This window comes from Varanus komodoensis, unplaced genomic scaffold (genome assembly GCF_004798865.1).
Source record: "Varanus komodoensis strain SLA01 unplaced genomic scaffold, ASM479886v1 scaffold4, whole genome shotgun sequence".
Lineage (NCBI taxonomy): Eukaryota > Metazoa > Chordata > Lepidosauria > Squamata > Varanidae > Varanus > Varanus komodoensis.
The window spans coordinates 49,024,258-49,046,805 of NW_025335941.1; the positions used below are offsets into that span (position 1 = coordinate 49,024,258).

The following is a 22,548-nucleotide window of genomic DNA, read 5'->3' on the forward strand; positions in this document are numbered from 1 at the left end:
GGGGGGGGGGGAGATGGGTGCAAATGCGGGCGCACTGCAGGGGAGAGACGGGTGCAATCGTGCTGGGGGGGAGATGGCTAAGATCGCAATAGCGCTCCTGCAGGAAAGACAGGTGTGATCTCAGCCATCAACCCTTCCCTGTTCCCAGCGTGATCGCGGCCGCCACCCAATGGGAGTTGGCGACCTGAGTCAAAATTTTTATAAATTGTGTTTGCGACCCAATTTGTGAGGCATTCATGAGCTGAGGTACCACTGTGCTTTGAATCCCCCCCCACATACACTCACTCTCCTAATCTTTTCCCACTCTCTTGTTCTTGAATCTCTCTTCTCCTTTTCTCTCCCTATGTGGCTCAAACTGGCTTTTAGAAAGTGTGCTTACTGTGGTGTGAAAATGTCAACTATTGATGGGCATTCATTATGCCGATTCTGTTTGGGCAAGGAGTATCAAGTGGACAAGTGTCCACATTGCCAAGCCTTCACTAAGCAGACTTGCAAAAACAGGGCTGGCTGCCAGAGGATGGAAATGTAGGAGCCATGTGAGATCTCACTGATACAAAAGGTGAAGGCTCTTCGACTTCAAAGGAGGTCTCTAAAAAGTGCCCTTCCACCAGTGCTTTGGGCAAATTGAAGCCATTTGCTCTGACTTCTAACCCATCTGCAATCTCTGATGTGCCAAAAAACCACAAAGAGAAAAGAAAATACCTTGAGCCCAAGGATGCTAAACTAGCGAAGAAATGTCATAAAACTAAACACACCACCCGTACTGAGCTCCTCACTGATTCAAGCCTCGCCTATCCAGCACTCCCCAACTCCAGCTTAATTGGACTGCTGCATCCAGTCAACCGAGGTACCGGGATCGGCATCTTTTTTGCTTGGAGAGATGTGTGATTTTCTGGCTCCATTGCCACATAGCTTCCCAGCAGGACTGATGCAGGCATTGTGTTCCGATCCATGGAGCCAATCCCATGGAGCCACCCCATCCATTCCCTCTCCTCCAACCCGTCACCAGTTTCGCTTTGTCACTCTATTCCAGGCATTGAACCAGTGACGTAACTGCATGGGGGAAGCCCGCACTGAGGTGCATATCCCTATCCGGGACACTACTTACAAGGTTACCCATGGGAATACCTGGCAGACTCTCGATATTATGCCTGGCCACCAGTTCCACCTCCACCTTATGCTACACGCCACTGGTCCCCACCATGACCATCATCCCAAGCAAGAGCCAAGCGCTTCACAGAGCCTGCAGTAGCATCAGGAGAGTGCCCAGAGGTCACCTTCTTCATCAACTGGATCCATTGCACTGATCGGATGGACTACAGTTTGGATTCCAAATCCCATGCAGACTCCATGGAACTTTTCTTAACCTCCCTGGATAACACTGTTTCCTCCCAAGGCCCAGGATCCCCAAGGAAGAGACTTGGACATTTTTCGGAACAGGTCTTGCAGATGGCCATGTCCTTAGACATCCAGGTGCAGCAAACCATAGGCCAGATGGAAGATCCCATTTATGACATAATGCGAACCAAGGACTCTGTTCTGGTAGCAGTACGGTTCATCCCAACATCCAAGGCATCCCCTACCTCCTACACCATCCATGCCCAAATTCCATGATTGCCAAGTCTACCCAGGGTTGCCCTTGCAGGGAGCATTCCACACCAACTGACAAGGAGAGTTGAAGACTTGACATGGTGGCGCACTGCATCTACTTAGCAATGGATCTGGGCCTCTGCATCTTGAATTACGAAGCTATGATGGGGAGGTACCGGGTCTTCTGGCAGAAGATGGAGGCTCTGGCTGCTTTCCTACCAGACCAAGAGCGGGAACTGGCCAGAGTCTTCCTAGCTGAACCTATTTAGCTAACCAAACAATAAATTACCACAGTGCGTCATCACATTGACTGCGACTGGAGGGTCCTACATGTGTGGTGGCAATCCAACATCATGAATGGCTTTGGGTGGCCAACCTTTCCCAGGAGATGAATTTCCGGATAGAAGGCATGCTGTTTGACAGAGAAGACCTCTTTCATGCTTGCACTAATTAATGCCTGGACACTCTTTAGGAGGCCAAGGTAGCAATACTGGGCATCAGCCCATTTCAGCCCAGGTCACATAAGTAGCCATGGGCCTAAGCCCCTCAATACCAGCCACCCCAAGCTAGGCAACAGGGCTCCTACCTTAGTCGCCCTCACTGTGGACAATCTCAAAACTGCTAACACCGTCATGATGGTGCTCGATTCCATGCCCTTAGTTAGAAAAAAGGCAGTGCTGGTGGGCAATGGGAACCAGTCTCTCATACAGTATTCTGTCCCTGTTTGGGGACTGCCTAAGCCACCATGTATCCACCTGGAAATCTGGCACATCTGACCAGTGGGTTCTTTCTATCGTTCATCATGGCTGCGAAATTGAATTTGTGACCCTGCTTCATTTCGGATTGATGCACATCACTCCTCCTCCTCCAATCTGAATGAATGAAGTTTCAGCTTACTAGCAAAGGGTGCGGTTTATCCGGTAGACTGATAAGAAGCTAAGCTTGGTCTGTATTTGTGGTATTTCAGCATTCCTAAGAAAGATGGTCAGCAGCCAATTTTAGACTGAGGTGTGAACCATTTCATTCCAGTCCAAAAGTCCTGAATGGTTTTCCTCTAAGGCATAATGCCACCATTAAGAAAAGGGGACTGGTTCATATCCTTTGATTTGAAGCATACTTACTTTTATACAGCATCCATTCCCATCTACATCAATTTTCTTCATTTTCAAGTCAGCACCACCAGTTATAAATTCAAGGTGCTACTGTTTGGTCTTTCTACAGCATCGAGAGTATTTACCAAATGTTCTGATTTGTGCACATTTATGTCTGTACAGGATACATGTCTGCCCCTATTTGGATGACTGGCTTCTTGTAGTTGATACTAAACAAAACTTGCTGCAGGCAATTGAAAACACCTGCATTGGTCTTGACCAGTTGGGGCTGTGTGTTAAACTTGAAAAATCCATTCAAGATGCATCAGACTTTCAGGCTGAGGCGAAATCCATCTCTCTCACATTGCTGACCCTTCAAATTTGGGATTGGCACGTCTGGCACAAGATCACCCTGCTTAGCCATCCACATGTCTGGGATACACAATGTAACTGTGGATGCACTCAGCCAGATCCCATTCCAGATGCATGAGTGGGAACTTAACCCTTGTGTTTGCAGCAACATTTTAACTGCATGGAGCACCCCATCCATGGACCTCTTTGCCATGGAGGAGAATGCTACTTGCGGCACCTATTGTTTGAGAGCGGGGATCAGCGAGAACTCAAGCAGAGATGCCTTCCTCCTTCCGTGGCCAGGAACCTTCTTTTATGCCTTTCCTCCATTTCACCTTATCATGAGGACCATATGAAAAATGAACACACAGGCCATCTTAATGGCACCATAGTGACCCAGGCAGCCTCGGTTCCCTACTCTAGCTCTCCAACCACAACTTCAAACATCTGTCCACTCCGAACTTGCTGGCCCAAGCTCAAGGGAAAATACTGTGCTCGGCTAATCTTTTTAACAAATCTGACTGCCTCACTAGATGCTTGCATATCTATTCAAACTTTCATGAGTAGAGAGATGGTAGGCTCTCCCACACTAGAGGCATTCAAAAAGAAATGGGACAGCCATCTGAGTGGAATGGTGTACTTGGTCCCCTGCAACAGCAGGGGCTTGGGCCTGATGGCCTTCATGGCCCCTTCCAACTCCTAGTATTCAGTGATTCTGTGAGTACTACCCCAATTGAATCTGTCCCCTGGGAACATACCTCCACTACAACTTTCGTAGAAAGCTCATCCACTTACCTCATGGCTGCAGCCATGGATTTCTACCCTTGGTTCTAGGATATTTTAAAAACAGTTTTGCATCTACTTCCAGACACTTGTTTTCTACCAAATGGACACAGTTTAGTGGATATGCAAGAGAACACTCCTTTGATCCATTCACTGCAACCATTCAGAGGATACTTGAATTCATCTTTCTTTCATATCACCCAAGAAATTGTTCTCCCAGCATTCTACCCTTCACCCTCTATGGACATTGAAATAATATATACTTGATGTCTTGTGTGCATTGGCATTCTATCAGTTCCAAACCAAGTTGATTCACAAAATGAAATGGCTTTTCATAAAGTATGCGGACCACTCCAAGGAGAACTGGTTGAGTCCCAGCACCTTGCACACTGGTTTGTCTAAAGAATTGCTAGTGTACCAGCTAGTGGACTTGGATTTGCCAGATCACCCTAGAACTCATTCACCAGAGCAGTCTTGATGTTGATGGCCCTCCATGCTGGACTACCCTGGTTGCTTTCTGTAGAGCAGCAACATGGTCAACACCTTCCATATTTGTCCATCATTATCAGCTCAGTGTGAGAGCCAGGCAGAACTGTTCATTTGGTTGGGCTGTACTGTCCTCTATTCTTCTGTGACAATACCTTTAATGGCATGCTTGCTAGTCAGTCATACGTGTGATGCACAGAGACTATGACAAAGAAAGGCAGGTTGTGTACCCGTAACTCGAGTGGTCATCTGTGCATTGGCACAACCTACCCGCCAACCCCGTGTCAGTGACTTTTTACCTACTATTTACATAGCAATAGGACACTTAGGAGACCCACACATAGGGCAAACAACAGTTTACAGAGGGACTGAGAAGATGATCTGAACATGTATTTATATAACGGGGAAGGAGGTGGGGTTCCTGCCAGAAATGCTAGGCTTACAGGAATCTTCCCAAACACATTCACATATGTGTGAATGTACAGATGATCACTCGAAGAACAACAGTTACAGGGAGGCAACCTGCCTTTTCCACCCTCCCTGCTCAGGCTTCCTGCTATTGGCCTGCATCCCATTAGCTACTGTGTCTGAAATGCAATCCCAAGGTGCATGCCCCCTACCTATGCTGCCTGCCTATTCCTTACTGAGTCACACATAATGGCTGAATCGGTGAAGTGGCTTCTGCAGTTGGTGCTCTTTCCAAGGGACTCTAGTAATTGTATACCAGGACCATAGAAGCCGTTATCCTAGGTTCAGACCATACAACAAGCCATAAAGGAAAAACTATAAAACAAACTATTGTTTCATATTGTAGTTTCTAAAGATCAAGCTTATCATGGTAAAATACCACAATGGGATTTTGAATAGCACAAAAGGCCAACAATGTAAAAAAATTTTTTTGAGTTGTTTGAATTTAATTTCTCTGGGTATTGATAACTGAGACTAATACAACACAGGTCCTAACATAACTCTTTACCTACAGGATGAACTCAAAATATTACATTCAATCTCTAAAGATTTAGGCGGCTTTGGCTGCTGTTTTATATATCCCCTTATACTTTGAAATCATTTGAAGAGGCTATTATAAATTCTTTTGCCATGTAAAGTGGAATTTCATAACATCTAGAAATGCTTTGGTGGTACCAATCCATTACTGGAATTCTCTATTCAGTGGGATTTACTCAATTCTTTTTCCTGCTTTTAGGAGGCAGATGAAAGTTTTAAATTGGAAAAATGGTTCTTAAATCTTTGCTGTTTATGATTTGCTGAATATTATAATTTCTAAATTTATTTAAATGTTCTCTTGTAATTTCTGTGTCTTTTGTCATGATCAAAAACTAAAGAAAAGCCAGGCTGGCCAGATCAATGGTCCATCTAGTCCAGCACTCCATATACACAGTGACAAATGAACTGCCCACAGGTCCTGGCTGTAATACCTCCACCTGCCCAAGGTCCTTCCTCTGGTGTATGCAGGCATGCCACCTCAGCTAAAGTAGGTAACACATAGCCAGTTATGCTAGTAACCACTGATATCCTCCTCCCCTGTCAACCTATCCCGTCCCCTTTTAAATCCATCTAGATTGGTGGCCATTAGCACATCCCCAGTAGTGAATCCATAGTTTATTTAAATGCTGTGTGAAGAAGTGCTTCCTTTTATCTACCCTAAACCTTCCCTCAATCAGCTGCATGGGCTACCCCAGGATTGAGTTATGGAAGGAGAAAAGTTTTGCATGTTTTGCACTCCGTATGTTTTGCACTCTGCATAATTTTAAACACCCCCATCCTGTCTCCCCTTACTTTTACCTAAGCTAAACTTCCCCAGTTGTAGCTGCTTCTCATGAGTTTCAGTTGGTACAGCTTGAGGATATGGATAAAGTGCAACTCTGTACTAGGCCCTTGCTTCCCCTGGCTTATATAAACCAGTAATGTTTTATAAAACCACTAGCTAGGCCAAGGAGGTGATTAATGCCTCCTTGCTAGATGCAGTGGTCTCATGTCTTGTGGAAGAGGTGGCAGTGAGACCACTTCTGAAAAAGTCCTCCCTTGACCTGAAGATCTTCACAACTTTAGACTGATAGCAAACATCCCTTTCCTGGGCAAGGTTCTAGAGAGGATGGTTGCCAAGCAATTCCAAGCACTCTTGGATCTGGATCCATTTCAGTTGTGGCTCGGACCAGGTTTTGGCACAGAAGTAACATTGGTTTGTCCTGTATGATGACCTGTGCCAGGAGAAAGACACAGAAGTGTGATCCTGATGATACTCGTGGATCTCTCAGCACTTTTCAGTACCATTGGCCATGGTATCCTTCTGGGGCCATTTCCAGAAGATGGTGCTGGAGGAATAATGTTCAGCCCCATGGGTCCTTCAGCATGGAGTTTCTCAGGGGTTTGTTATGTCCCCCATGCTATTAAACATTTACATGAAATGCTGAGTGGGATCATCCAGAGTTTGGGAGTGCATTGCCATCAATATACTGATGATATGCAACTCTAGTTCTCCTTTTCATCTTTAGCAGGTGAGGCTGTGGATGTGCTAGATGGGTGCCTGGCTCTGACAGTGGACTGGATGAGGGTCAGTAAACTGAAGTTCAGTGCAGACAAGACTGAGATACTGTTGCTGGGTGGTTTTTTTGACTAAATGGCAGGTGTTCAAGCTGGGTTGCACTCCCACTGAAGGAACAGGTTCATAGTTTGGGAGTGCTTCTTGATTCATCTTTGTCAAGTCTCAGTGATGCCTTCTACCAGCTTCAGCCCAATCTGGACAGAAATATCCTGGCTTCAGTGAGCTATACTACGCTGGAAATCTCTAGATTGCTGTAACTTACTCTGTGGGGCTGCCCTTGAAGAGATGGTTTAGAAGCTACAGCTGGTGCAGAATTCAGCAGGCACATTAATAACTGGGACCTGTAGGTCTGAACATCATAAGACCAATTCTGGCCTGCTTGCAGTGGCTGTCTGTATGCTTCTGGACCCAATTGAAGGTGCTGGTTTTAACCTGTAAAGCTCTACATGATTTATGACTGAAATACCTGTTGGAGCATCTCTCCCGGCTGTGATCTACCCAGACACTATGCTCAGCTTTCCTTCGAGTGTCAACCCATGGGAGGCTCAGAGACTGGCAACAAGGGGGAGGACCTTTTCCATGCTTACCTCCCTCTATCTTTGCAACAACCTCCCTCCTGCAGCCTGCCTGATGCCAAATTTACCATCTTTTTGGGTCCAGGTCAAGACAGCTTTTTATGCAGCGACCTGTAAAGATCTCCTTAGTTATCCAGGGGCCTGAGGGGATTATTCAAGTGAGTCTTCTTCTTTGTTGGGTATTTTAATTGTATTTTTAAATGCATTTTACCCCATATTTAAAATTAATTTTAATGTTGCTTTTATGATATTTTTGTTGCACTTTATTGTTTCACTGTATTCTCTGGTTGTTTTATAAAGAACTTTGGCTGTTTGGCATTATGGAAATTAGATTTATTTATTTATCTGTCAGTATTTCTATTTACAGAGAGCTTTGGCTATTGCATGTTATATTAAATAAATAAATAACTGTGAACTTCCCAGAGAGCTTTGACTATGGGGCAGTATAGAAATGAAATGAAATGAAAGAAATAATAGGGGAGATGCTCTAGCCCCTTGATCATTTTCATTCCCTTCTCTATTCTTTTTCCAACTCAGTAATGTCCTTTTTCAGGTAAGGTGACCAAAACTGAACACTGTATTCTAAGTGTGGTTGTCACAAAGGGGTTGTACAAAGCTTTGTATAAGGAGAATAAGATCTTGGCAGTTCTGTTTTCCTTACTCTTATTAGTAATTAACTCTGGAATGAAGTTTGCCTTTTTCACAGCAGCTGTGCACTGGGCTGACATTTTCATCGAACTGTCCACCACTACCCCAAGATCCTTTTCTTGCTCTACCACTGCCAACTTAAGATCCCATCAGTTGGGATTTTTTGCCCCAATGAACATTACTTTGTACTTGCTTACAGTGGATTACATTTACCATTTTGATGCACATCTCCCAGCTTGAAGCTCCTCACAATTCCTTTTTGATTGGTTTAGTTTTAACCACCCTAAAAAGTTTGGTGTCATCAGAAAACATGGCCTTTTATTCTTTACTTCTAATTCCATTTATGCATAGGTTGAAAAGCATTAATCCTAATACAAATCCCTGTGAGACTCCACTGGTTACAAATTCCATTGAGAGAAATTGCTATTTATCCCCACCTTCTTTCTTCCATTCTTCAACCAGTTAGTGATTCATAAGACACCACCCCCCATTTTAAATTCTATGACTACTTCATTTACCTTGAAGCCTTTGGTAAGGAACTTTGTCAAAAGCCTTTTAGAAGTCCAAGTAATCAGTATCTTCTAACCAAGTAATCGTCTTCTGTCTACTGAATTGCCCCTGTCCACATGTTTGTTGAGCGTCTCAAACAACTAAAGTCTTTGGCAGGACATCTCCTTGTGGTGGTCATATTGATTCTTTTTGAGCAGGGCTTGTCCCTGTATGTGCTTATCTGATTCAATTTTTAATAATTCTTTCAAGCAGTGTACCCAGAACAGATGAAAACGTAACTAGCCTATAAATCCCTGGGTCTCCCCCCCACCCCCAATATTCCATTGTAAATTTAGTAAATAAAATAGTGAAATTTGAGTTTTGGGGATGAGCACAGTTATTGTCACAATAAAATTCATGGTTAAAGATCTTAAGTCAAAATTCTAAAGTAAATAGGAAGTGGGGTCCAATGAAGTAATTAAACACAAAGGTAAAGTTACTAGGCAAACACTACTCTATCTACCATAGGGGTGTCCAACCTTTTGGCTTCTCTGGGCTACATTGGAAGAAGAATTGTCTTGGGCTGCACATTAAATACATAAACTAATAAAAACTGATGAGCAAAAAACTGATGTACATAATATTCGTGATATCCGCTACCACAGATAAGCAAAAAAAGTCCTAATTATGCAGCACCCCATTTGGAGAGTCTTTTAAAATCATTGAGCAGATCCCAAATTTGCAATCCCTAATATAGAAAATGAACATATCTTAGCAATACAACATCATCAAATTTTAATATTTTTATTATAAAAGTAAAAGAGGGCAACATAAAACTAGTGGAATATTTAACATACTATTTGAGAAACTAATGCATCAATATCTGGTTCAATGGAAATAGTTGCAGTGAGTTCTCAGTTCTCAAGGTGCTCATTAGATATTTTGGTTCTAATTTTACTCTTAATGTGCTTTATTCTTGAAAATGGTTGCTCACAAATGGAAGCTGTACACCGTTGTAAAACTGAAGCCACACGTGCATACAAATAGCAAGAGTGTATTTATGATTATTTTACATGATATTGCAACACGATGTTGTCATCTACAAAGTTCATACTGGAGAACCACACAATTGAATTACAAAATAAATCTCAAAAAAATCTCATAATGTTTTAAGTAAGTTTAAGATTTTGTGTTGGACTGCATTCATAGGTATCCCAGGCCACGGGTTGGATATCCCTGATCTGGCATATAGTCTTTTCTCTGTGAAGGATCCTTTAACTTGTCCTAATTACCTTCTAGATTGTGTTCTGATAATGAACTTAGTCATTTTTACTTTTATCTTACTCATGATACTATTAGTTTACTGCAATTATTATAAAATATAACAAGCAGTACTTCAGCTTCTAAAATCAAAGAAGTAATTGTATTGCAGTACAGTATGATAGTCCAGTCAAAATTTCAGTGTTATAAATACCAGTGGAAGTACAAAAACAGGTAAGACACCTTATATTTTCTGATTTTATATCCTGTTGCGAAGTTTGCCAGTTCTCTGTCGTTATTTGTTTTTCGGCGCCAGGCGAAGACCTTTTTATTCAAACGTCATTTTAATTGCTAATATTTGCTTAATTCTTCGGCCAGGGCGACTTATTTTATAATGTTAATGTGTTTTATATTTTTAGTGTTTTATATTTTAACTGATGTTTTGTAAGCTGCCCTGAGGCTTTGGCAAATGGGGCAGCATAGAAATTTTTGAATAAAATAATAAAATAAAAATAAATAAATTTTTATTCAAGAAACTACCATGTTGGGTTTGTTAAAGGATAAACCATTGTTAAAGAGTAAACAAGGGAACAGGGAAATCAAACAAGTGACTACCTTGATTTAGCCAATTTAATCAGAATGTATTTGTGTGAAGGAGAAAAACATGATGGAAGCATCTGCAACATTTTGCTTGAAGACTAGAACTACCAAGTCTTAGTGCAATCATCAGGTCTGGGCAGACTGTTTATCAAGTATCAGAGTACAAGAACTTGTAACTAGGGTGAAAATGGTTACTGTTTTGGTCCTGCTAAAAATGGAGACAGAAATTTGGTTTGTCTTTTATTGCAAACCTGTCTAACAGGAACTTCCAGAATGAGTACATGAACTGAGACACAGTTTTTGCTTGCATTTCACTGAATTCTGCAATGCAGTTTTCCAATGAAAAATGCATGTATTTGGAGAAGTGCACAAACATAATAATTACTAAAAGCAATGTATAACGTTGTTGTTATTGTTGTTGTTATTCCTTTTTAGCAGTCCCCCATTGCTACAGTGGTTCTCACTGATCTACAAAAGAAAGAGGGCAACCTCTGAACCAAATTGACTTTCCTACATGGTCTTACAGGAATGTTTTAATCAAATGCTCCGACATTTGATATAGATTAGGATTCATGGAACACAATATAGATTTATCCTAAATGCAATATATTCTCAAGTCTTAATGCTTTCTCTGTTACCAAATATCAAAATGTGAATTACTTCATATACTAGGAGTGCATGATCCTTATCTACATTTGTAACTTTAATATAATCTTAGTTTAATTTAAGAATTTTGAATTTAATTTTTCAGTACTGGCTAATTAGGCTGTCTGAGAATATATTCAAGGCAAATTAGATTACCTTTCCATTCAGTGTGTCTGCACTGGATCCTTAAACAGTTGCATCCACTTAAGTTTTGTTGTATCACTCTTGGTAACTCTCTTATCTCTTGAGTAGTCAAAGGACTGGGGTAGGATAATTCAACATTCCACTGAGAAGAAAGTAGTTAAACAGTCTACCATCAAAGTACTTCACTGAACTGGAAGATGTTGCTACGTCCAGAGGAATGAATTACATTTATTATTTTGATGTATTATAAGCACAATAAATAAGTGGCAGAATTACACCTTTTATATAGTTCGATCCACAGTGATACTGAACTTCCTTCTTAACATGAAATTTTAAAAATGTACAGCAAACTATAATAAAGTCATTTGAATGACTGATTAGTTGTCTTAATATTGTGAGTTTGTTGAATAAATATGCATCAAACTTTCACAGTTGGATACCTCTACTTATGGAAATTTGTGTTAATGCATCACTTTTCCAGATGGCTCTCAGATGAATATATTCCTATCTTGTTTCGTAGTAAAATTAAAGAAGAATATTGTCCTGTGAACACTTAATTCAGAACAGCACTTGTGTTTGGTTTGAACAAGTACATATTGCTAGATTGTGTCTAAAGACTTTGGCCCTGTTTTGCCTTCCAGAAGATATATGTAGCCAGTTAGAAAAAGCTGTGTTGCAGGTAGCAGTGATTTTTGTGAAATATATGTTTACTTTGTTCTGTTTCATTTAATACTTACTTAGTCTTCTATATAACTTCTAAAAAATCAAGCCATTTGTGTTCTGGGATCCCACTAAAGTATACCAATTTTGGAACCAAGGTTATATGTACAATTAAGACTACAGTTATTAAAAATACCTTGCACAGTTACAGCTGCCCTTCAGTATTTTTGCAGTATATTGAAATAAAGGTAGGTGAAAAGCTTTGTGTCTTATACTTAATCTGATTGATTCAGTGGAATGTAGCACATAAAATTCTGTGGAATATTCTCTTCTTGCCTTAATTTTTAAAACTTGCCCTTCTGAGTTGCAAAGAAATTCACAGCTCATACAATAGTCTAAATTCATTGGGCTCCCCAAAGAGTTGCACCGGGCACCTACTTTGTCTTCTTTTTGGCATAAGACAACCCCCTTTTTAGTCTCCCAGTGTAAAAGCTGTTTAATGGCTAACCTTTTAACTTTAGTTTTTATATTGTATTTTATCATGCATTGCTGCTGTGCTCTGTGCTGATTTAGTTGCAACTTCTGTGGTCTTATCAGTTTAAATTTTGTTATTAACTCTTGCTATTGTTTAAAACTATTGTTGTTGTTTTTGTGAGCTTAAGTGGACAGGAAGGCCTGGAGGAATGTTGTCCATGGGGTCGCGATGGGTCGGACACGACTTTGCGACTAACAACAAATTGTTTTTAACTTCGTTAACTGCCCAGAGATCTTTGGGTATTGGCCAATATAAAAATAAGAGATTTCATTAGAAAAAATCTGAGCATTTTTCCCACAGGCTTTGACAGTAGAGCAGTGTGTTCTTTCTAAGGTATATCTTCTAATTCCTGGATGTCTTAAATCATTTCTGCTTGAATTTCTTCACGTTAATGGAGACAACTGCAATTTTTGGCCTTGCTGGAGGTGATTCTTTTGATATCAGTAACGCAAATATATTCTGGATTGTTAGAAACAATCAAGGTTTGAGGCCCGCACAACATGTGCAGCTGCCTTGCTGAAAGTCAAGCAGGTTTGGCTCTGATTAGTGCCTGGATGGGAGATTCCTTGGGAATGCCATGCCTAGATGTTCATTTTGAAAGAAATGGTATATAAATATGCTAAATAAATAAAGAGTAACCACTTAAGACTGTCTCACTTAGTACAGCTGGTTGCTTGTCTGCCCTGTTTTAGTTAATACATTTACAAGTAAACTGCAGGATATCCTACGCATTTTATGATTTCTTTGGTTTTGTAAAACAAATATTGAAATTTAAGAAAAAAAAACCCTCATGACTGTCAGCTTAATTTTCTGCTCCTTCCAGACTGGGGCACAGAACACCTTAAGGAAAGTTGTGTACTGAAAAATACGCTATTCAGATAATGGGTGAAATCCAGAGAAATAGCTGTTATATTCTTCCGGGTAGGCTTCTTTAGATCCAACTTCACATGACTGTTGCACATATTGTTTACTTTTCACTCAGGCAACTTTGGTACATGGATGGAGACACACACACAGAGAGAGAGTTGTATAATAGATGAAAGTTTATAGCAAGGTAGAGTATATGCTTGGCAAACAAAGTCCCAGGTTCCATCTCCAGCATTATGAAGTATGTCTGGGAAAGATTCCTGCCTGAACTCTGGGAGAGCTTGTGCTAATCAGTATAGACAGTACTGAACTAGGTGGACCAGTGGTCTGATTCTGTATAAGGCAGTTTCTTATCTTCCTACAATAGAAGATCAAAAGCTTTGTAAAACCTTAAGATAAATCTGCGCATCTGTTATTTGTAAAATGTCAGGCTACGTAAAGGCAACCATAGGGATATAGTAGATTAATGCAGCATGAGCTACAAAGTATTTGAAAACTGTAGATAGTCAGAAAAATATACTTTATAAGCTGCTGCAACATTCACCTCAGATTTTTTTTTAGCAAGAGGGAAAGAGTCATTGAGGCTGTGCATTTATCACAGCAGCTCATGGTAGGTCAATTTACCATGAGGGTAATAGCAGCATATAACCTTGTGCCATTTTTGCATGGTGACCACAATTGGGCAGCTTGCTGTAGCTTATTGTGGCAAGTAAATTCACACAATATAGCAAACTGGGTGCCTGAGTATGTGCCATGTAAAAATGGGGCTCACAGTCACCACACATAAAATTACAGTCTTAATGGATAATTAAGCCATGGCAGGATTGTAACGTAAACCAAGTGTACTACATCACTTCATATTTGGGTACATTGTCCTTTTTCTGTGACAGAACAAAAGGGCCAATTTTATACAGTATTGGTACTATATTTTTACCATTTTAAGCTGATGAGAAGAAATGCACCTCAAAAACTAATTTAGTTGTACAATAATTTATTCATTAGATTTCTATCCCACTTTTTAGCCAAAATGGCTCTCTAGATGGATTACAAAATTCTATATTAATAGAATAATAACAATATAGATAATAAAACATAATATAAAATAGCCAAAATATTATAAGAAAAAAGTCACAACATCAAACACACAAAAGGCCCCACAATAAAACCACACAGTAACCATCGCTCTTAAACACTGAAAACCAACCAGCATAGTAACGCCATATATAAGTACCATGAAATCTTCAAGATTACCTTAAAATATTGGGTGAATAAAAAGGTCTTTGTCTGGAATCAAAAAGAATAGAAGGTGCCAGGCAAACCTCTTCGGAGAGCTGATTCCAGAATTGGGATGCTACTGCCAAGAAGGCCCTACTTGTAGCCACCCTTTTTCTTCAGAGGGGACTCTGAGAAGGACCTCCAGTGAAGACCTTAGGGGCCACATAGGCACTTATGGGAAGAGGTGGTCCTTTAGATAACCTGGCCCCAAGCTGTTCAGGACTTTAAATATTAATGTTAACACTTTGAATTGGTCCTGGATTTCAATTTGTAAGCAGTGAAGCTGCTAGAGGATTGGCATTATATGTTTGTACTGGCTAGTCAGCAGCAGTCTCCCTGCCTTATTCTGGATGCAATGAAGCTTCCAGACCATCTTCAAAGGTATCCCCACGTAGAGAAGGTTACAATAATCCAAATGAGACATAACCACAGCATAAATTACTGTTGCAAGGTTCTGCCTGTCCAGATAGGGTCATAGTTGGTAAATCAGCCTAAGCAAAAGGTGCTCCCAGCTACCAAATCCACCTAGAATTTCAGCAATGATTCAGGATCCAGGAACACCCCAAACTATTCTTTAAGGGGAGTGCAGCCTCATCCAGGACAGGCATAATCTGGACAGAGGTTCAACAGCACCTCTGTCTTACCTGGATTAATCATTTTATTGGCCCTCCTCCATTTCATTATCAAGTCCATGCCACTGTTCAGAATGGCCACTGCTTCACCTGCCTACTGACAACATCTCAACCTGCACCTCTGGATAAACACTCCCTGTGGTTTCATGCAGATTTAAATAACATGGGTGAATAATAAAGAGCCCATATATGTCATGTTGCAGACTAATAATCCCCCAGCAGCACCACCTTCTGGAACTGTCCAACTAAGTAAGAGTGGAACCACTGCAGCACAGTTCCTCCAACTCCCAGCCTAGCCAGAAGTATACCATGGTCAATGGTATTGAAAGCCACTGAGAGGGTTAAGAATACTCATGGGGCCACACTTCCCCTGTATTTCTCGTGGCAAAGTTCATCCCACAGGGTGACCAAAGCTGTCTCCATTCCAAACCCAGGCCCGAATCTCAATTGAATCAAGATGCCCTGTTTCATCCAAGACTGCCTGGAGTTGCTCATCAACCACCCACTCAACTATCTTGCCCAAAAAGGGATATTGGCCACAGGCCTATACTTACTATAGGCCTATAGTTGTATGTTGACAGCAGGCTAGTAAGTTTGTAACATTTACTATTTTAAATCCTTTTGTGTGTAAATAACTTAGAATGAGAAAGTAGGATTCTTCAGAATCCTCCAATTCCATTGTGAAAGCAGGAACACTGCTTACAAAGAGGAATTTAGCACTTTCTAGAGCAAGCCTCAAAATGAACGCATTTTCTTGTTTCTGGAAGGAGGCAAGAGAGCAAAATTCCCTTATGTTACGTGGTTCCATCAACGTGCTTCCTTCATTTTGGGTTGCCTCAGAACTGCTAAATCATTGTTGCTGAAGCAGTAGGAGCCGCTTGCACAATGATATTCATGATGCATAAGACAATCAGCAGATACTGTTGGATTCTTCCCAAGGAACAAGTACAGGAATATAAGGAAGTCATAACAAAGGGTGTTTGAGATATTCTGAGTTGACCTAATTAATATATTACATTAATATGGGTTTAGGAATTTATCTTGTTTTCCTTTTTTTTTTCATGTCTTCTAGTTCAGATTGTTGATGCAGTGCAAAGGCTAAGACTGATTTAACAACATGCACTTTAGAAAGTACATAGCATAGGAGAACAAGAGAATACTCTGTTTCATTTGAAATATTCTGATCATTTATATAAAGCCCTTGTGTTCCAAACCTGTAGCAACATTCCTCTTCGACATACATACTTCATGTTGTTATGAAAAGATGAAATTTAGTAATATCCTTTTAGTATACGTTTTGCTGTGCACGTATCTATGGATTAAACCATACATTTATGCTTATTAGATATTCTTGAACAGAGGACTATAATGTATAGGAGACTATGAACAAAACTAAGCCATAAGTACCTGCAGTGGCAAAGAGCTTCTCCTTTCCCTGTCATTCTTGCACATGTATGGCGTGGCTTAAGAAGTTAAAGCTCCAGAAAGACTTTTAAACCTGCTGCCACTGTTGGGAGTGGAACCAGGACACTGGCCTTATCCTGGTGCCTGCTTCAACCAAAGGTAAGAATAAAGAGATTCAGAAAGGATAATGTGAAGAACTTGGATGTCAGTATATTAAATGGAAGCTGAATGAGTTATGAAAATTTCATGCAATTGTGTTGCTTTCCCTTGGAAACTATATACAGTGGATTATATGGTGCCCAAAAATGTAGATGTTTTTTCTTGCTTGCCATACCTGGAACACTAGCACTTTGTTTCCCTAATTATGCCTCTCCACACAAGACTGTGGGAGTTTAGGATTCTGCTGTACATTTTAGAGAAATAGCTTTTTGCATTGTATGTTATATGTGAATGTGAAATATAGGAGTTCATCCTCTTGATCAGATTTGTTTTCATCTCGATTGGAAGGTTTGCTGCAACTGCCATAGTACTCATATAGGAGCATTATTAGAGGAGTATGGGCATTAGTTCTCTCTTGATGAATATGACCTTTGTTTCAGAGCTCATTAACAGCTGCATAATTTTAGAATATCAAAGCACAAATAAAACAATCCTTCACATTTCTGGTAGGCATAATGTAAATTCTGCATTGAAAATGTGACTTTTTGAAAAAGCCACCCAAAACATGCATATAATGGGAAGATTATAAAGGAACCTCTTCCTGCTTATGCAAACCATTTGTTTCATTGGAACATAACATTTCAAGTAGTATTGAGAAGAAGCCAGATTGACCTTGAACTTGTCTCAGGTTTAGAGACTTGCCAATGTATTAACTTTCAGAAAAAAATAATTTCATGCCTATATGAAATTTGGTGCTTAAAAATCATGTCACATACCAGCATTTCATTTTTTTCATCTACTAGTTATGAAAGATTACATAATACAAAGAGTGCCTGTTATTCTCACTTTAGCTAAATTCAAAATCTAAACTGCAAGCACAACTTAGCTTCTGCAAGAAGTATTTCTGGCCTGTCCTCACTTCCCTTACTCAGAAAAGCTGAGGGAAATTCAAGAACAGGATTGGATGGGGGTTAGGGGTTTAGGGGTACTGTAGCAGGACAGGAAATTGTTAAAATGTTTGTGGGAAGGGTGGATCTCCTGCCTTGTGTAAGGCATCCTTTTGGCTTTAAGGCAAAGTTTTTTGGGCCCAGAGGTGTCTTTTAAAGGGATGTAATTTGGCCTTTAAAACATGCCGTTTTTATTGCAAGTTAAAATTACAGAAAAAAGACTAAGTAAATTACCTTGCGGCGTTTTCACTTTTGCAGATACTTCTGTTCTCCTAAAGCGCTTAGTAAAAGTGTTATACTAAAATCTTTGTACAGTTTTGTGAAATCGTATTGCAGCTTATGGAATGGCAATTGTAGAGAAGATAAAAAATTGGTATACTTGCTGTTTGAGGAGGCAATATTAACCCTTTTCTCTTTAAACCATCTTTAAAACATTTACCCCTTTTTCATAACTCCCAAAGAGCTGTCACACAACAAAATAATAATTGCATTCAAACAAATTCACAGAAGAGTAAACATTTACATTGTTTTTTCTTGTAAGAGAGACAACTCTATTCCATCTATATTGCCTTATTTTGTCTATCAGAGATTAATTTTGTGAATAGTTTAGCTGTGCAAACTTAGGGAAACAAATGTCTGTCACATGAAACGTAGTTGGGTGTGATATGATATCATTGCATTAAGTGTTTTCCCTGCCTACCCCTGCTTTTTCAACTATCACTTGGAGGGGAGTGGAATGCTAATGTCATATCACATCTTGCTTTTAGTTTTTCAGAAAAGCATGATACTAGGAACATGGATTAATTTCCCCCTAATGTATAAACTGGTCCTTACTGTTTATGGATTTTTTTCTTAGGTGTATGTCAGTGTTTATATACTAGTTGTGCTTTTTTTTCCTTTTGGTCCCTGAATGCGTATGATGTCAGTATTGTATTTGCTTCGGTGGCTATATTTTTGTTAAAAGAAGTAAAATTTGCTCCTGAAGGGGTAATTAGGATAATTGTTCAAAATGAAGGATAAATTCATATGCAATGGGAACAGACAACTTTTTGGCAAGTGTGACTCAAGTACGAAATAGTTGCCATTGTAGTGGACTCCACCATATAAGCTATATGAGTTGTGTTGGGTTTCTGTGCAGTCTCTTCAGCTAGAAAGCAAGGTCATTGACTTGGACAGGTAAAGAGAAGTAATGGCCTGTCTCCATGCTCTATTTCCATATAATCCTTTTTTGCTTTTGGCCAGACTTGCCAATATCTAGTGTCTATGGCATATGTGGTAGCTGTGTGGCAGGTTGACTAACCACGATGTAAATTTGAAAATATGTGTTATCTTTATGCCATTACTGTTCATTGAGTCTGACCGGTATTGAAGCACTGAATATAGCTTTTAAGATAATACCTCCTGGGTTTTCATTTATATACCCTCTCCATATAACTAAGGCAGGTAAAGTACATGTGCATCTCAGAAAAGGAATTTTTCCTTTCTGTGTGGACAATTGTGGACGTGTTCTGATTGTGAAGCAATTCCTTCTCATGTTAAGAATCTACATCAGTGGAACAGGCTGTTCTGTTCAACTGTTGTATTAAGTAATTTTCATGCAAATTTTATATTCAGGTGGGTGGAAATTCTAATTGAAACTTTTAAACTGAGTATACAGCTAGGCCTCAATTAGAGTGGATAAAGAATCCCATGAAGTGGTTGCATTATTCAGAGATTCACACTATTTTAAATTATATGTAAAATAATTTAAATATATTAACAAAGTCACAGAGTAGTTACAGAGCATTGCTGTTACACACTACAGAACTAGATGCTTTGTGATTTAACACTGTAGTTTTTGCATGGCCTGGTAAACTGTTGACTGTAAACCAGTTATATAATGGATTTAATGGCACACTTCTCATCTGTGCAATGAACTATCAAAAGGATAAAACCAACTTCTTTTGAGTCTGCCCTGAATTGCTCTAATTTGTTGCCACTTTTATCTATGATTCACAAGGTTTCTCCATACAGATGAAGTGGCAGCAGATAAAGCCTTTTCCTATCTTAATTTTCTATGAAAAGGATGGAGAGAGAACTAGAGTAAATCGTAGAGTCCAGAGATAGGTAGAGCAACACTGAAGTAACGTCATCTAAAACTGCACATGCACTAGCCTCACATTAACTGAATTTGGCTTACACTGAACACAACCTAGCATAATTGTATAATTCACACTAAATCAGATATCTCATTATTTGAGCTCACATTAATCATAACCCAGCTGTATTGTTACAGGCCAAGGTTTAAGCAATGCCAGTACATGATACCTTTCATATGGAAACTCATATTATCACTTCAATCAGTTTAGGAAAAACTATATTTGTACTTGTCTACAATATTCTGGCCCAATGATGCAGAAATCACATTCACAAGTGCAGCTGTGCATAATAAATAAATTTCCAAACAGTTATTGGAATCCAGGGGGGTGACAGAACTGGAAGCTCACTAAGGAAGGTACTGTACAGGTAAACCAATTGCCCAAAATAGGGAAAGTTGCTAAGTAATCTATATTTGAACTCTGCACACTTCGGGTAATTTTGTTAAACAAAAAGAAGATTGACTTCAGGTAATGGTGGTTCAGAAAGATTAACGAAGCAATTTAAAACAAATTAACATAATTAAAATAACAAAACAGTAATCTTCTCAGATAAGCATTTTTAGCATTTTTTCAATGGCAGTTTTACATGTTGTACATTAACTGCATGGTAGGCTTAATTGGGCTTGATTTCCCATTCATTTTTGAGAGCAGCTAATGCTCCAATTATTCCTCACTGTTATTTCCTGTTCAGAGTGAAACTAGCTTGCTGCTTATGAGGGTGGCATTACTGTCCAGTATTCAAAGCAAAGATATACCTGTGGTGTGGGGTTTTCTTTTGCTGCTTCATGATATAAATAATAGTAGGAAACAAGTTTTGGCATATCCCTCTTCCCATTTTATTTTCCCATTTTTTTTTGTCAAGATTCGTTCTACAACATTTACTAGACAGTCAATAAAGAAAATAATGTTGAGTAATGATGTAACAGATGCTGTTAAAATGTGAAGAGCGTGGAAAGCTGGTTGTTGTATTCTTTAATACCCAGAAGGACTTATTTTTAAACTATGCTTAGTTCATAAAATGAGAGGAACTCTTTGAATTGAGAAGTGATGGTAGTTTGATATACAAGCCAAACCAAACCAGATTGCACCAAACCAAACCAAACTAGTTGTTTTTCTTTGTGCAATAATTGATTTAGTTGAAAAGGGAATACCATCAACAGACTGTATCTCTCTTTCAGCAAGGCTTTTGACTTAGTCACACATGACATCTTGCAAAATAAACATCAGAAATGCGGACCGGAAAGGACACAATGGGGATACACAATTGCTTGAAATGCTGCACATAAAAGGTAATGTTTTAATGGGTTGATACAAGAATGTAAAATGACTACTATGTAGTTTTCCAGAAATCAATCATGAGTTCAGCATCTTTAATGGTGTACCTGAGCAAGCAATAGGCTACACATGGAATGTTGGAGATTATGCCTGATGAAGATGTTTAATTGAACATGGCAATTTGGTTCTGTTTGTGAATATTGATAACACTGAGCACTTCACAGCACCAAATAATTCAAAGCATGGTATCTCAGCTATCCTTCTGAAATGTTGCAAGGGTGGTATTATCAAATGCAGATGAGATTATGAGAGAATAGCTTGCCTAAGACAACTCATGTGCATGGTCAAAGTGTGGTGTGAACTGGTGGTGCTGGTATTTCTAGCTGGTGTTCCTAGTTATTAAGCTGTACTAGGGATCATGGATGGTGGTGATGAAACTTTTAATAGCAAACAATAGTAAGGGTTTTTTTTTTTTTTCTAACACCCACAACTGTAACACTGTGAAAAGGGTGTTGGGATTGTAGATAATTGAAATCATCTCACTATTTTAATATTACAGTATCTGGGTTAACTGCCAAACTCCACTTAGATTGTATTAAGCCAGGAATCTTATCAAACAATGTCCTCTTCAGTTGCTGATGCACTGCAAAATATTTAGTTCCAGAGATGTCTTGCATAAATGGAAAAACACTTTGGCTTGTGCGAGGCAGCAGGCCAAGTTCTGCCACTTTTGAAGTGCTGTGGTTCCCATGCACTGTTCTGTGCTGTATCAGGGAGTCCAGTGACACAGGAAGTGGGGGGGGGCAAGTCTGATCTGGATCAAACCCAAATCATGAGACTTGGCATGTTTTATGAGAACAGAGAAGTCATGTATATAGACAGGATGAAGAATTTTTTGACTGCCAGAAACAACAACAACCCTAATGAAGCAAATCAGTATTTTGCAAAGGAAAGGTTGCACAACCAGCCTTAACAGGAATTTATGCAGCTGGTTACCCTGTGACAGGCAGCATAATCTTTTGTAGCTCATCAGCCAAAGGCTAGAAACTTTAATCTCTCCCTTACGTTCCACTTGCAGACCCTTCAGTTCCCTTGTTTTTGAAAGTTACAGTGCAGTATTAACACAGATGCTGGTGAAGTAGACTTTACTCCAAAAGCTCTTTAAGTTTTTTAGTATGGGTTTGTTAAACCTACATTCCCCTTCACACCAAAATCATATTGCAGAGTTAGCTGCACAATGCTAGTGTTGCAGTTTGGTCCTTGCACCAAGTCAAAATGGATATTTTTTTCCTTTCTTGTGGTGCTCGGGTGCATTTGACACTGCAGTGATACCTTGGAGTAAAAGATAGGGCTATAACATTAAGGTCTTAAGATGAGAGACTATGTGTTGCTCTTAATGGGATGAGAAACAAACTGCTGTACAGTTTCTCT

The 22,548-nt window shown here is 39.6% G+C and overlaps 1 protein-coding gene across 17 annotated transcripts in view; it reads left to right on the forward strand.

Moving 5' to 3' along the window:
- The window catches only part of PSPC1 (paraspeckle component 1), a 77,060-nt gene that overhangs the window by 49,229 nt on the left and 5,283 nt on the right, over positions 1-22,548 (forward strand). For 10 of the 17 annotated variants that reach the window (XR_006415858.1, XR_006415859.1, XR_006415861.1 and 7 more), the window contains one exon: positions 21,025-21,131. The exons of 3 other annotated variants lie outside the window; for them this stretch is intronic. The gene's annotated coding sequence lies outside the window, so the exon portion shown is untranslated. Of the gene's footprint in view, positions 1-7,524; positions 7,598-16,539; positions 16,758-21,020; positions 21,132-22,548 lie in introns of all 17 variants that reach the window. 4 more of the 17 variants (XR_006415867.1, XR_006415875.1, XR_006415869.1 and 1 more) reach the window with 3 other exon arrangements.